The sequence below is a fragment of the Phyllopteryx taeniolatus genome, chromosome 15, assembly GCF_024500385.1.
Source record: "Phyllopteryx taeniolatus isolate TA_2022b chromosome 15, UOR_Ptae_1.2, whole genome shotgun sequence".
NCBI lineage: Eukaryota > Metazoa > Chordata > Actinopteri > Syngnathiformes > Syngnathidae > Phyllopteryx > Phyllopteryx taeniolatus.
The window spans coordinates 18,227,742-18,240,573 of NC_084516.1; the positions used below are offsets into that span (position 1 = coordinate 18,227,742).

At 42.7% G+C, this 12,832-nt stretch overlaps 1 long non-coding RNA gene across 2 annotated transcripts in view; it reads left to right on the top strand.

Annotated features, from left to right (window-relative positions):
* LOC133464940 (uncharacterized) overlaps positions 1-12,832 on the top strand; it is a 36,674-nt gene that overhangs the window by 12,127 nt on the left and 11,715 nt on the right. For both annotated transcript variants that reach the window (XR_009784505.1, XR_009784506.1), the window contains exons 2-3: positions 2,174-2,378; positions 2,490-2,532. This is a non-coding gene — a long non-coding RNA (uncharacterized LOC133464940). The remainder of the gene's footprint in view (positions 1-2,173; positions 2,379-2,489; positions 2,533-12,832) is intronic.

Below are 12,832 nucleotides of genomic sequence, written 5' to 3' on the forward strand. Positions count from 1 at the left end.
TGTAAATTTGTAACAAATTGAATAGGTTCTTGCCAGCAACCCCCTCCAGAAAGTTTCATGAAACTCATCTGTGTAACTTTGGCATAATTGACCTTTTCACCATGACGTCACATGTTATTTCTTCTCTACCGCCATAGTTTTAATGTATAAAGTGTCAGTCTAAAAGAAGATAAGTGAGGTAAATTGCTTCGAAAAAAGATGCAATGCCAGCTATAATTTACATTAAAACAGGTAAAATGGCTCAAAAATAAATGTGGTGGAAATTCAGACAGATTACATCAGATCATTGAGGGACTGGCTAATTAATTGACTTTTTTGTTGTTCGGATTAATGGCACATGCTCTTTTGATGGTGAACTGGATAGCGTGTTGTCGTCTACGAGCATGCTTGCCATCAAGTTTTGCTAAATTACTCAAAGACAACTGAGAAAATGCCTTCCACAAACCCTTTGATGGAGGTTTGGTTCTCAGTCTTTCCCTTTTGAAGCGGCTCCTCCACAAGCAGGCAGTCGTGTAAGCTTCAATAGTATTTACAAACTCCAGGTTCCGCTGGATTAATTTGGATTTTTTTTAAAGTAAATTATTCCCAAAAGTCATATCCTGTTAAATACCACATGATGATCATAAACAAGAACTGGAAGAGGTAATAATAGAAATGCAGAACAACCATTCACAGTTTTTTTGGGGATTTTTTTTTTATAAATTGTATTGCAATTTAAAAAAAGGTCGCCTCCTTGTCTGTCTCCTTGTCTGTCTCCTTCATTACTCCTGAGGCTCCCAGTAGTCAGAAGTCGGGTGTTTCACTGAGCAGTCTGTCTCTAAACACTATTGATCTGGCCTGATAAGAACTGCCATTCATCTGATCTGTTTAGATGACTTTCGCCCATAGAAGATGAACACTGTAAAATATGACATGAGGCTCACAATCCATTTAACTCCATCCAACTTTATTTATTCACACTATGCAATATATTACTCTTAACGTTAGCTGATTGGCATGTTAAATTATAAATAACAATAACAATAACAATAATAATAATAATAATTATTATTATTATTATTATCAGCCATCCATTTACTATACTACTTATACTCATTAGGGGTGTTGGTGTGCTGGAGCCTATTCCATGCAGGAGTGATCAAATGAGACCTTTGTGGAGAAAAAGCTAAGCGCGACACACTAAGAAATGCTGGGTCAAACTTGTAATACAACTGTTGGTTCGGCATGGTTGGGTCAGAGGTTTGGTCAATTTGAACCAACACTTGATCAAAACCGGAGCAAATTATTAACCCATCTGTTGGGTAAGATTCCCTGCCACAACACAAAGCAAAATGCATTGATTTCACAACCCAGGTATTGGTTTAAGCTGATGGTTCTGAGATTGATCAACTACATTCTGTTACAGGTACACCGCCATTGGTTTGGGAAAACCCACCTTCTTGAAGTCTCTATTTTTGTTTGATTGCACTTATTTCATTCAGCTGCGACTTGGAGCCACCAGCTGACTGCTTCCTATATGGTGCAGTGGAACAGTAAAGTACCAGAGTCTAGTTACTCCAGCCTTTACATTAATATAAGACGATACATTTACATTTTGTGGAAAAGTTCAATGCAAATGGCTGGCAACCAATTCAGGCTGTAGCCCACCTCTCGCTCAAAGTCAGCTGGGGTAGGCTTTCAGCACCCCCACAACCCTAGATGGATGGATGGTTGGATGTTTGTAATGCTAACTAGAAAATAGTTTTCCAGAAGAAACTGTTTGGGCTGGGTATGTATGATGCAGCAACATCAAAGTGAGGCCAAAAAACAGTGGCATTAATAATGTATTTGTTATTATTATGTTTTAGACCATTTTTTGTTTCACATTTGACAATCAAAAGGCAGGGTCACAGTCGACCCAAGGGCAGGCTCGCGTTCGACCCAGCTTGGGGTAGACAGCCCCAACCCAACACGTGTGGTCAAACCCCTTAACCTAGACCTGGTGGTCTCAAATAACCACTCGTTGGGTCGATCCAACTTTAGGAACGCATTGGGTTACCCAAATAACCCATATTGGGTTGTTTTTGACCCAGCTCTTTTTAGAGTCTACATAAAAGGGAAAAAATATTATATATTGATATATTATGTTAATTTGTCTAGCAACTCAGGTTACTAATACAGCAATTTTCTATAGGCAACCTTTCATTGTTCAGCCGTGGCCCAATGGTTAAGATCATCGCCTGCCACCGTGGGGGACCTAGGTTCAAAACCCCGACGGGACCATCCGCCAACATCCTCCGGACTCACGGCTGTGGTGTCCTTGAGCAAGACACCGATACCCCGAAATGCTCCCCGGGCGCTTCAGCTGCCCCCTGCTCCAGTGTGTTCCACTAACATGTGTATGTGTTCACTGTGATGGGTTAAATGCAGAGAACAAATTTCGTGTGCGTGCATGCATGCATGTTCATGACAATAAAAGATGCTTCTTCTTCTTCTTCTTTTTTTTGTAGGAAATGCCACAGAATCTATATAAGAACAGCAGCTCCATGTACCGTAAGTCATTTTCTACAGTGTGCTGACCTCACAACTCATCAGATGGAATAAACAAGGACAGTCAGACATATGAGATCCCAGAGTTCATCTCTGAAAATGAAAATGTGTGATGTTGATTATGGGATGATGAAAGTGAAAATGAAAGTAAATGTGATCAAGGGAGAGAGTGTGATTGATACCAAATAGGAGATGGGTATATATAGATAAGAGCCACTAACAGGGGAACAGAGGAGAATAACTCATATTGCTTCATTTCCATCAATCAATATATCACCCAGAATGCCTAAAGAAATCTACTGCTATTAGAATATATCATTAATCTCAGCAACACCTGAATACATAAAGACCTTAAATTAAATTGAGTATTTAAAAAATAATAATCTTAAAAAATATATAAGATTACGTAAGCTGACATTTCAGAAAATTGATTTTAAAATTTAAGATCGATCTATTCAATATTGCATGCCTGACAAATACTTGTAAATAACCTCATTAAGTCAATGACTTTAAAATTCAGCCTGGTTATAGTAAAATGTACAGATATTTCAAGAATTTACAAATGGAAAATTCTTGGAAATAACTAATAATAATAATCCATCCATCCCTTTTCTGTACCGCTTATCCTCACTAGGGTCGCGGGCATGCTGGAGTTTATCCCAGCTGTCTTCGGGCGAGAGGCGGGGTACACCCTGAACTGGTCGCCAGCACATACAAACAACCATTCGCACTCACATTCACACCTACGGGCAATTTAGAGTGTTCAATCAACCTACCACACATGTTTTTGGGGTGTGGGAGGAAACCGGAGTACCCGGAGAAAACCCACACGGGCGCGGTGAGGACATGCAAACTCCACACAGGCGGGGCCAGGATTTGAACCCCGGTCCTCAGAACTGTGAGGCAGATGTGCTAACCAGTCGGCCACCGTGCTGCCAATAATAATCCATCCATCCATTTTCTGAGCCGCTTCTCCTCACTATGGTCGCGGGCGTGCTGGAGCCTATCCCAGCTATCATCGGACAGGAGGCGGGGTACACCTGAACTGGTTGCCAGCCAATCGCAGGCCAATAATAAAGATAATAATAATAAAATTAGTAGGAATAATAATAATAATTGATTTGATTTACGTATATATAGCATCTTTCAAGGGCGCACAATACTGTACGGTGTATATGAACTGTGTGTACCACAGCACTCATTTTGAAAATAATTTAAAAAGAATTATACACGTAAGTCATTTTACAAGAAGTGGCCTGCGATATTACAATCAATAGCTATGCAAATATTAGTTTACACATACTATAACTGTTCACACTGTAGAGTAATTTAATCATTGACTGTGACTCAGTGACACACAAACCATTGTTTCTTTGCAGTTAATAAGATTAGCCTTCCCTGTCATGCTTGTTTACTTTCTGATTATTCCTATCGTTGTGGATTAGAGAACAATGGCTAGCGCCAGCACAGGTGATAAATGACACTTTCTTGTCTGTCTCCACTATGTCACCTGATTGGGATGTAACTTTGTAACTGGGGACTGGTTGCTTCATCATGAATCATTCACTATTAAAAATGGTGGAGGTAAGTTACATCTCTATGATACTGCCTAGATAAAAGCTAGAAGCACAGTATTTTTAAAAATGATAGCAACTAGGCCTGAAACTAAATATTGATGTCCCATTTTATTGCATCCCAGCCGTTTACGGTACATCGCTAATATACGAATTATTTGTTCTGTGGCTATCTGATGTTCAAGTGTGAGGAGTTACGCACTTGACAAGGGTGAATGATTAATATATATATGAAAATAAATCTCAGTATTCTGCCCATAAACTGTACTCATTACACAGTGATCATGTTTTAATATGATCTATTTTTCTAACATTTGGTGGATTCACTACTACTATTGCCTATGTACATGGAGACCCAAAACTCCCAAAAATTTCAAAAACAGTTGATTATCATTACTTTGTTTTAATGAAAGTAATGTTTTGAGCTGACAAAGTGCAATTTTACTGAAGCGAGTTTGATTGATGCATGCAGGTCAAAATCTAAAGACAAAACATTGAATGCATCATGGGCTTTGTGGAAGGAAGAATGTGAATCTATCCCAGCTGACTTCGGACAAAAGGTGGTCGGCTTCCTGGACTGGTACCTAGTCAGTCGCAGGGCATATACAGAAATAGACCACCAATAACACGCTCACTCTCAGCGTCACTGAGTGTTAACTGAACCCAGACTGCATGCACAGAAGTCAGGCAAATGTAACACTACACCATCATGGTCAACAGATAGCTGTAATGTCCTTAAAGCTTGTTAAACGTGACAAAGATTTTGATTGGTCAACAAAATGTAGACCAATCAGTGTTCGTTTGGGGAGCTATGGGTGTCATCTTAAGGCATGATATAGATGTGAGGAAAACAAAGCAGCAAGCTTGTAAACAATAGAGACTTTCCCAAAGGTGAGAACAGTCATGGCAGCAGTTTAATCAGAACAGGTCAATACTGTTTCATTTTTTTTAAATTGTTGAAGACTGGCGGCACGGTGACCGACTGCTTAGAGCGTCTGCCTCACAGTTCTGACTTCTGGGGTTCAATCCCCGACCCCGCCTGTGTGGAATTTGCATGTGCTCCAACATCCCAAAAACATGCATGGTAGGTTATTTGAAGACTCTAAATTGCCCGTAGGTGTGAATGTGAGTGCGAACGGTTGTTTGTTTATATGTGCCCTGCGATTGGCTGGCAACCAGTTCTTGGTGTACCCCGCCTCCTGCCCGATGATGGCTGGGATTGGCTCCAGCACTCCCGCGACCCTTGTGAGGATACGCGGCTCAGAAAATGGATGGATGGATGGATGTTGAAGACTCTTGTGTAGAATCACTATATAGATACAGAGCTGTCCTCTCCTGTCGAAAATAGCACACTAACAACACAACACTGCCTTCGACACAGTACAATTTTATAATGTCATCTGCAGCTTTGCTGTGGTTTTAATAATACCAGGTAGGAAGATATCACTGTGTGAAGGTACACAGGAAGATAGGAGCCCAGATAAGAACCCACAAGTTCTGAACTGTGAGGCGGATGTGCTAACCAGCCGTCCACTGTGCCACCTCATTCTAGACAATAATTTCAAATTCCAAAGTAAGTTCAAATCATATGTAAAAGTGAACAGGCTTTTTCCAATTTATCAAAAAAACAAAAAAAAACAAAAAAACACTTGTCTGTTCATGCTGCTTTCATGCATGCAATGATAGTTTTAACATAAGTCTCGCTTTACATCTGCACCACACCGTGGTCACATACATACTGTGTATACATCTACCACAAGGAAACTTTTCATCTCACTTTACAAATAGACAAGAAAACAATTACTTTTTAATGGCTGAATAATTCTGTGTCATCATCGTTCTCAGCTCTGATCACCAGATGGTTGAGGTTCTGACTGTACCGTTCCATTGTACAAGACTTCTTTTGGACAGTCCAGTGTCATTTCTAAAAGGAGCCAGACACTGGAATTCTCTCCCAGTGAGTTGAGGCTGGAGACTGATCCTAATATTTTTGGCAGGGACCTAGAAAAATGGGGTCAAGTCTGGACAGAGCTGCTCACATGACAAACTACTTATCATTAGGAGTGTAATGATTCGTTTTAGCAACAATTCAATTCATATCACAATTCGTGGTTGCCGATTCGATTCAAGGACGATATTGGTTCATTTTAAATGATATGATCTGAAACGATTCACTGGCTTGAAATCGATTCAGTAACTTTTTAGCCAAAAATTCATCCAGTGTGACTGTGAAATAAATACCTGCATACGGGATAGTGCAGGTGAAATTTATTAGATTCTTGAATGTTTATTTTAAGGGAATCGGGTAAATACTAACTATGGTCATTAAATATGAAGATTTCCCTTATCTACTTTCCTTTTATGTGTCTTGTTGTGTACTGTGCTGTATGTGTTATCTAATGGACTATGAGTCTGCTTGATTGATTGATTGTATAGTTTTACAATAAAACAAAGGGGAACACAGCAAATAATTTTTATTTATCTTATTTCAGGTATGATTTTATTGTTGGGCCATTTTTTTCCCTAGGAAAGACATGTTTAATGGGTGTTAGAAATAGGAAGGGTTCCTTGGAAAAATGTCTCGACTGTAAAGTGTCCCTAGCTGGACCAAAAATGTTAAAGTCCTTGTTCTGAACTGTTAAATGGTAATAGCTAGAAATGAAGCTATTATTTTCATGAGGAAAATCTATAGGAATAGTGTGAATAATACAAAGAGAGGTAGATAAATGAACAAACCTGCTCTTTGGAGCACAAACGCGAGCCTGAAACAGCATCCAGTAGTTGACATTGTTGCTTAAGGGTTCTCCTCTTGTTCGCCCAAGTTTCCCCTTGAGGGTACTTTGCTATCGTTGTTAACGGCTAACCGACTTGAAAGGCTTCAAAGTGCACAGGATTTGCAGCGAGTCACACACAGATCATTGATGATCATTTCTCACTAGCCTCCTTCTCATCCACCAGACAGACGGACGTAGTACTTAATAAACAACGAGCACCCATACTGTAGTGTTTAATCTAACCACAAGGGGCACTACCAAATGGAGTGACTAGATATGGGGCATAAAAAGGAAGCAAAGAAGAAGAGAGACGAAAAGGAAAGTAGTCTTGACAGTGCTAAATGTAGTGTGCTAACTTAAAAATCAAGTGAAGTAAAAGGAATTACCAGAGTTTTTATTAGAAATACAACACATACACCTCCACATAAAGCCTGGCGTGCTTAAATCCAGTGTGTTATTTCCTAGTATCGATACAATCGATTGAATACCTTTTAAGACGATTAGCTATTAGATATTTACGTTCGGAAGGCTAACTTGCCGAGCACAGTTCAGTCGAGTTGGATCGTAGGAATTAAAAAACAATACATCGATATAATGAATGAATCGTTACACTACTACTTATCATGACACTGTTTTCCAATATGGACAAATTAACTTGTTTGTATTTTATCTATATTTGTGTATTCTATCTACCTTCCTATATTTTACCTTGTATTCTATGTACCTTCTGAAATGCCTCTCATGGATAAGTGTTGAGAATTAGCATCAATGCAACGCATTGTCTTTGTCCAATGTTTTTGTGGTCCACATTAAATCAATAAAAAATAAATAAATGAAAAACTGAAGTTTATAAAAATAAACTGGCAAGATCATACTCATCCTCAACATCCTCTTATCTCATGTACAGTCTTTTTTTCCCCCAACACTCCTCTTGGCTTTGCTTCCTCACCTTCACATATACAACCTCTACCCCACTTGTCTTCCTCATATGTTGTAATATGTAGAGATGATGACCTATTGATTTCTGCTTCAGGCATGTTTGACTGCTGGAATACACTCAGGGTGTAATCTCACTTGTTCAATAATTAGCACTTGACATATTACACTGAAACTGAGGCACTGACAGCTACAGGCAAGAAATGACTGATGGGTCTGTATATGTATATGCAGTTAAGCCTCAAATTACTCCAGCCAAAATCTGAGTTAAAATAGGCTATTTAGCGTTAGCATTGAGCTACTGTATTGATAAGCTAAGGTATTTAGTTGCTTTCGATAAACAAGATGGAATTGTCTTTGTTTTATGTTTAGTTTGACAGTAAACTTGAACTGGAAGCCTCTTTTTTGAAGAATTGCTCACTATTTGCTAAAGTGGTAATTCTTAAGAAGTGAGTTGAGTTCACTGCAACCATAAAGCGTTCGTATCTCAGGTCTGTGCTCGCAAGGGAAAGCAAAAAAATTGGCCGGATGACAACTCATTTCTCAAAAAGCTCTTAAGTCAAGTCAGTCCTATTTCAAGGCACCAATGTATGTCTTTTTTAGATGATATGTGGAACAGGGTAGTATTGATTTGAGTGACACACATTACGTAACTACTAATACATAATTATTACCATTAGAAAAATTGTCCAAAAAATTTAATGTTTGAACAATTACAAGGAAGACATAACAAAATTACACACAAAAAAAGACTATTTAAAACTCATTTAATCTTTTATATTCCATATCTAAGTTGATCGTCAAGAGGGAGGCACAAGAGAAAAAAAAGCCATTTCAGTAGGCGCTCAACAGCTATTTACTGTTTTTGAATAACTTTTATGACTCAATATTACTTTTTACTACATCTACAGTTACACTTTGTCTCAAAATTACCTCAAATTACAAAATAAGTGCATATTTCTGAATTTTGTTCATGGGGGAGGGGCATAGAATGTCCTCCAATTCTGAAATGTTCCATTTGTGATTGCACAACTTAAATTTGTGTGTATCAAATTTGAAATAGCATGTATAGTAGTAGTAGTTTAAGGCTATGTTATGCTTACTGGTCTTCAAAAATTAACATAGCGGACAAAATTACCCTGTAATAATTTTTTTTGTCTATCTGTATTTGTAAGTATTTGTTTTAGATGGCCAAAAAATGCTGCGATTGGCTGGCAACCAGTTCAGGGTGTACCCCGCCTCCTGCCCGATGACAGCTGGGATAGGCTCCAGCACGCCCGCGACCATAGTAAGGAGAAGCGGCTCAGAAAATGGATGGATGGATGGATGGCCAAAAAAATGCAACGGTGAAGATGCTTTGGTGCGCCCCAATGTGAGAAAAGAGGGCCCTTTTTCATTTCCTAACATGGGATACAGATGAAAGTCATTTGGAAGTGTTAGTGAAAGAAGCAAACAAACATATAACTGAGTTACAGAAACGAAATATATTGCTCTGATAATGTTGTGGAAGCCAACAACCGTATAAAAGCCATGTTTTTGTCACAATACAATGGTATCAATTTAAACTGGACCCAGAAGCAGGCGGAGGCTGAAGAAGTTGGTGGAGAATAGTCTATCGAGAAATAATTTGGAGTTGGACCTTTGAGGCGTAATGGCGGGTCGTCGAGACAGGAAACGTGTGGGAGGGGGTGGCGTGAGCAGGTGGATGGGCTTGGCTGCTTGGTTGAAGAGGTTAGCAAGGCGGGGAACACGGAAGGAGCACTGAGGACAAGGAAGAACATGGAAGAACAATTGTGAACAAGGCGTACCTTACGTGCGAGTACAGAGCCGGTGTACCACGGGTGAACGTTAATACTCTGGCAGAGGAGTCCTGGATCTGGCAGTTGTTAAGGCTGCTTAACAACAGGTGCGCGGCCAAGGTGGTGCTGATTACTGGGAAGGGAAAGAGAGAGAGAGGGCGAGAGGGGCGCAAAGTGCCACCCACGCTCCAACAAAGGAACTACAGGGCATAGCTCATGACAGTAGCCCCCTCTCAATGGACGCCTCCTGGTGTCCTGCCCGGCTTCCGAGGGTGAGCCGCGTAAAAGTCCCTAATCAGGGAGTCATCAAGGATAAGCTTGCAGGAGATTCAGGAGCATTCCTCCGGGCCATACCTCTCCCAGTCTACCAGGAACTGGTAACCCCTGCCCCTGGGCGTCACATCAAGGATGCTTGAAACAGTGAAAGCCAGATGGTTGTCGATAACGCGGGGGATTGGAGGGGGTACGGCCGGAGGGCTAAGAGCGCAGGTGGAGGCAGGCTGGAGTAGTGACACATGGAACGTCGGATGACTCTTGAGAGATTGTGGAAGTTTTAGTTGAACTGGGATTGATGATTTTGGTGATTGGGAAGGGACAAATAAAATGCGGAGTAAGTTTACGGGATTCGGTCTGGAGCGGGAGGTCACAGGAGGAAAGCCAAACCGTCTGACCCACCTTGTACTCAGGCGTAGGGGATCGGCGAAGGTCCGCGAGCCATGTATTCTTCTTGGCAGACCGAGTTAAAGCCGCCCTGACGTCCTTCCCAATGGACTGAACCCTGCGCAGGTGATCCCTCACGGCAGGAACCGCCACCGTATGCGCTTCTTCCCTAAACAACGGAGGTTGGAAACCATAACAGGCCACGAAAGGGGACAAACCAGTGGCAGAACTGGTGAGGGAGTTGTGGGCATATTCAATCCAGGGGAGGAATGTGCTCCAGGAGGTGGGGTTGCGTGAAGCAACGCAGCGAAGGGCCGATTCCATTGACTGATTTGCCCGCTCTGTCTGGCTGTTGGACTGTGGATGGTATCCGAAGACAGGCTGGCTGCTGCACCCACTGCTTTACAGAACTCCTTCCATACTAGGGAGGAGAACTGAGGACCTCGGTCCTAGACGATGTCAATTCCGTCGAGTTTGAAGACAAGGAGGTTAGCGGTTTCAACGGTAACTTGGGGAGGGGTGTGTAATGGACATATTTGGAGAATCGATCAATAATAGTAAGAATGATAGAGTTACCTTCAGAGGGAGGTAGGCCGGTAACAAAGGCCAAGGCGATGTGCGGCCAAGGGCGGCTCGGGAAAGGTAAGGGGCGCAGCAGACCAGCTGGGGGTATATGTGAAGTCTTCCCTCGGGCACAGACGGAGCAGGCTTGGACGAACTCCCGGGAGTCTTTTACCAGACTGGGCCACCAGAAGTGTTGTTGAATGAATTGGATGGTGCTGGTGATATCGGGGTGACAGGTGATTTTTGAATTGTGAGCACACTGAAGGACGTGCTGAGTTGGGTACGAACAGCTGGTGAGGAGTTCCAGTCTTGGGATCCGGTTGGGTTTCTTGAGCATCTGTTGGAGGCTTCCCCAAAGAAGCAGGAGGAAGGGAGGATGGTTTGATGCTCCGCAGGGCTGGAGGGGGGTGAGTACATGTGCGAAAGGGCATCAGCCTTGCTGTTGCAGGAACCAGGTCGCACTGAGAGGCTGAAGTTGAATCGACTCAGTAAGAGGGCTCAGCGAGCTTGTCGGGGATGTAGACGTTTGGTGGCACGGAGGTATGCAAGGTTTTTGTGATCGGTCCAAATGACACACGGAGAATAAGTCCCCTCCAGCCAATGCCTCCACTCCTCCAATGCCCAGATGATGCCCCAGCTCTCGGTTGCCAACATCATAATTCCGTTCGGCAGGGGACAGACGACGGGAGAAAAAGGCACAGGGATGAAGTTTCTGGGAATTGGGGCCCCTTTGCGAGAGAACGGCCCCTGTCCCAGTGTGTGAGGTGTCAACCTCCACCATGAACTGGAGGGAGGGGTCATGGTGTCGTAGGATGGGAGCACTGATGAACTAGGTCTTCAGCTGGTCGAAGGCTTGGGATGCGGCCGGGGTCCACTGGAAAGGGGAGCTGCTGGAGGTGAGGCTCGTGAGAGGAATCGCCACTTGACTGTAATTGCGGATGAATGGACGATAGAAATTGGCGAATCCCAGGAAACGTTGTAGTTCTTTGCGGGTGGTCGGGGTGGGCCAGTTGACGACAGCTTGGATCCTGGCTGGGTCTTTTTGTAATTGTCCTTTGGCAATGATATAGCCCACGGAGGAGAGGTGGAGACACAATCATGGATGCCTTCGCTGAGTAGATCCGATCTGTTTGCGTGCGCAGTCAGGTTTTCCCCCATTTTTGCGCGTGCAAACCTAAGAGCTTAAAAGGTGTGTGCTCAGTTGTGTGCTCCCTATAATAGATTGTGTGCAACTGTGCACTGTTGATGGGTGTGTTGTGCATAAGCGACTAAGATTGCAGTGCAATTGGCAACAGGTGTAAAAGTGGTCGGGACTGCCCTGTTTTTGCCCTTTATTTAGCTCTGAAGGATTTCACCTTGGAAAATTTGGCAGAACTCAGCAATTAAAAAAAAATTGGTTTGAAGTGATGGTGGGGCGCGCTGGTGGGGCATAGGGGGTACTCGGCGTGGAGGGTGGTGGTATGGTACCCATGCACTTCCCTGTGGGACTGGTGGGGGCGCTTTAGTTGGGCTGTGGGACTGCCCTGGTTTCTGGGGAGTGGATGGCGTCCCCCTGGCTGGGTCCCCCACAGGATGGGCTTGTTGGCTTGGTCCCCCATTTCAGACTTCCTCAATGTGCCGGTTCAGCACCTCCCGACACCAGTTGACTAACATGCATGTGAATGGGTGTTCATTCACTTGTACGTTCTATAGAAACGCTATAGGCTTTAATTGCTTATGGTGGGACAACTCACAATAACACAGGTTGCAGTATATTACGATATAAACTCACAGGTTCTTACAGGTATTTAGACACTAAAAAGAATCCTACCGCACCACTCGTCAGTAGCACTGCCTTGCTCATTTCCCACATCCTGTCCTCTCCTGCTCTTTTCTGTCCACTCTCATCTTGTCCTATTGGTCAATTGCATAGCCTCACCGGTTGTCCCTCCCCCCCACCCCGTCCACAAATAAGAACACAATTTTACTGTTGTAACATTACTTTTGGTCAAATATC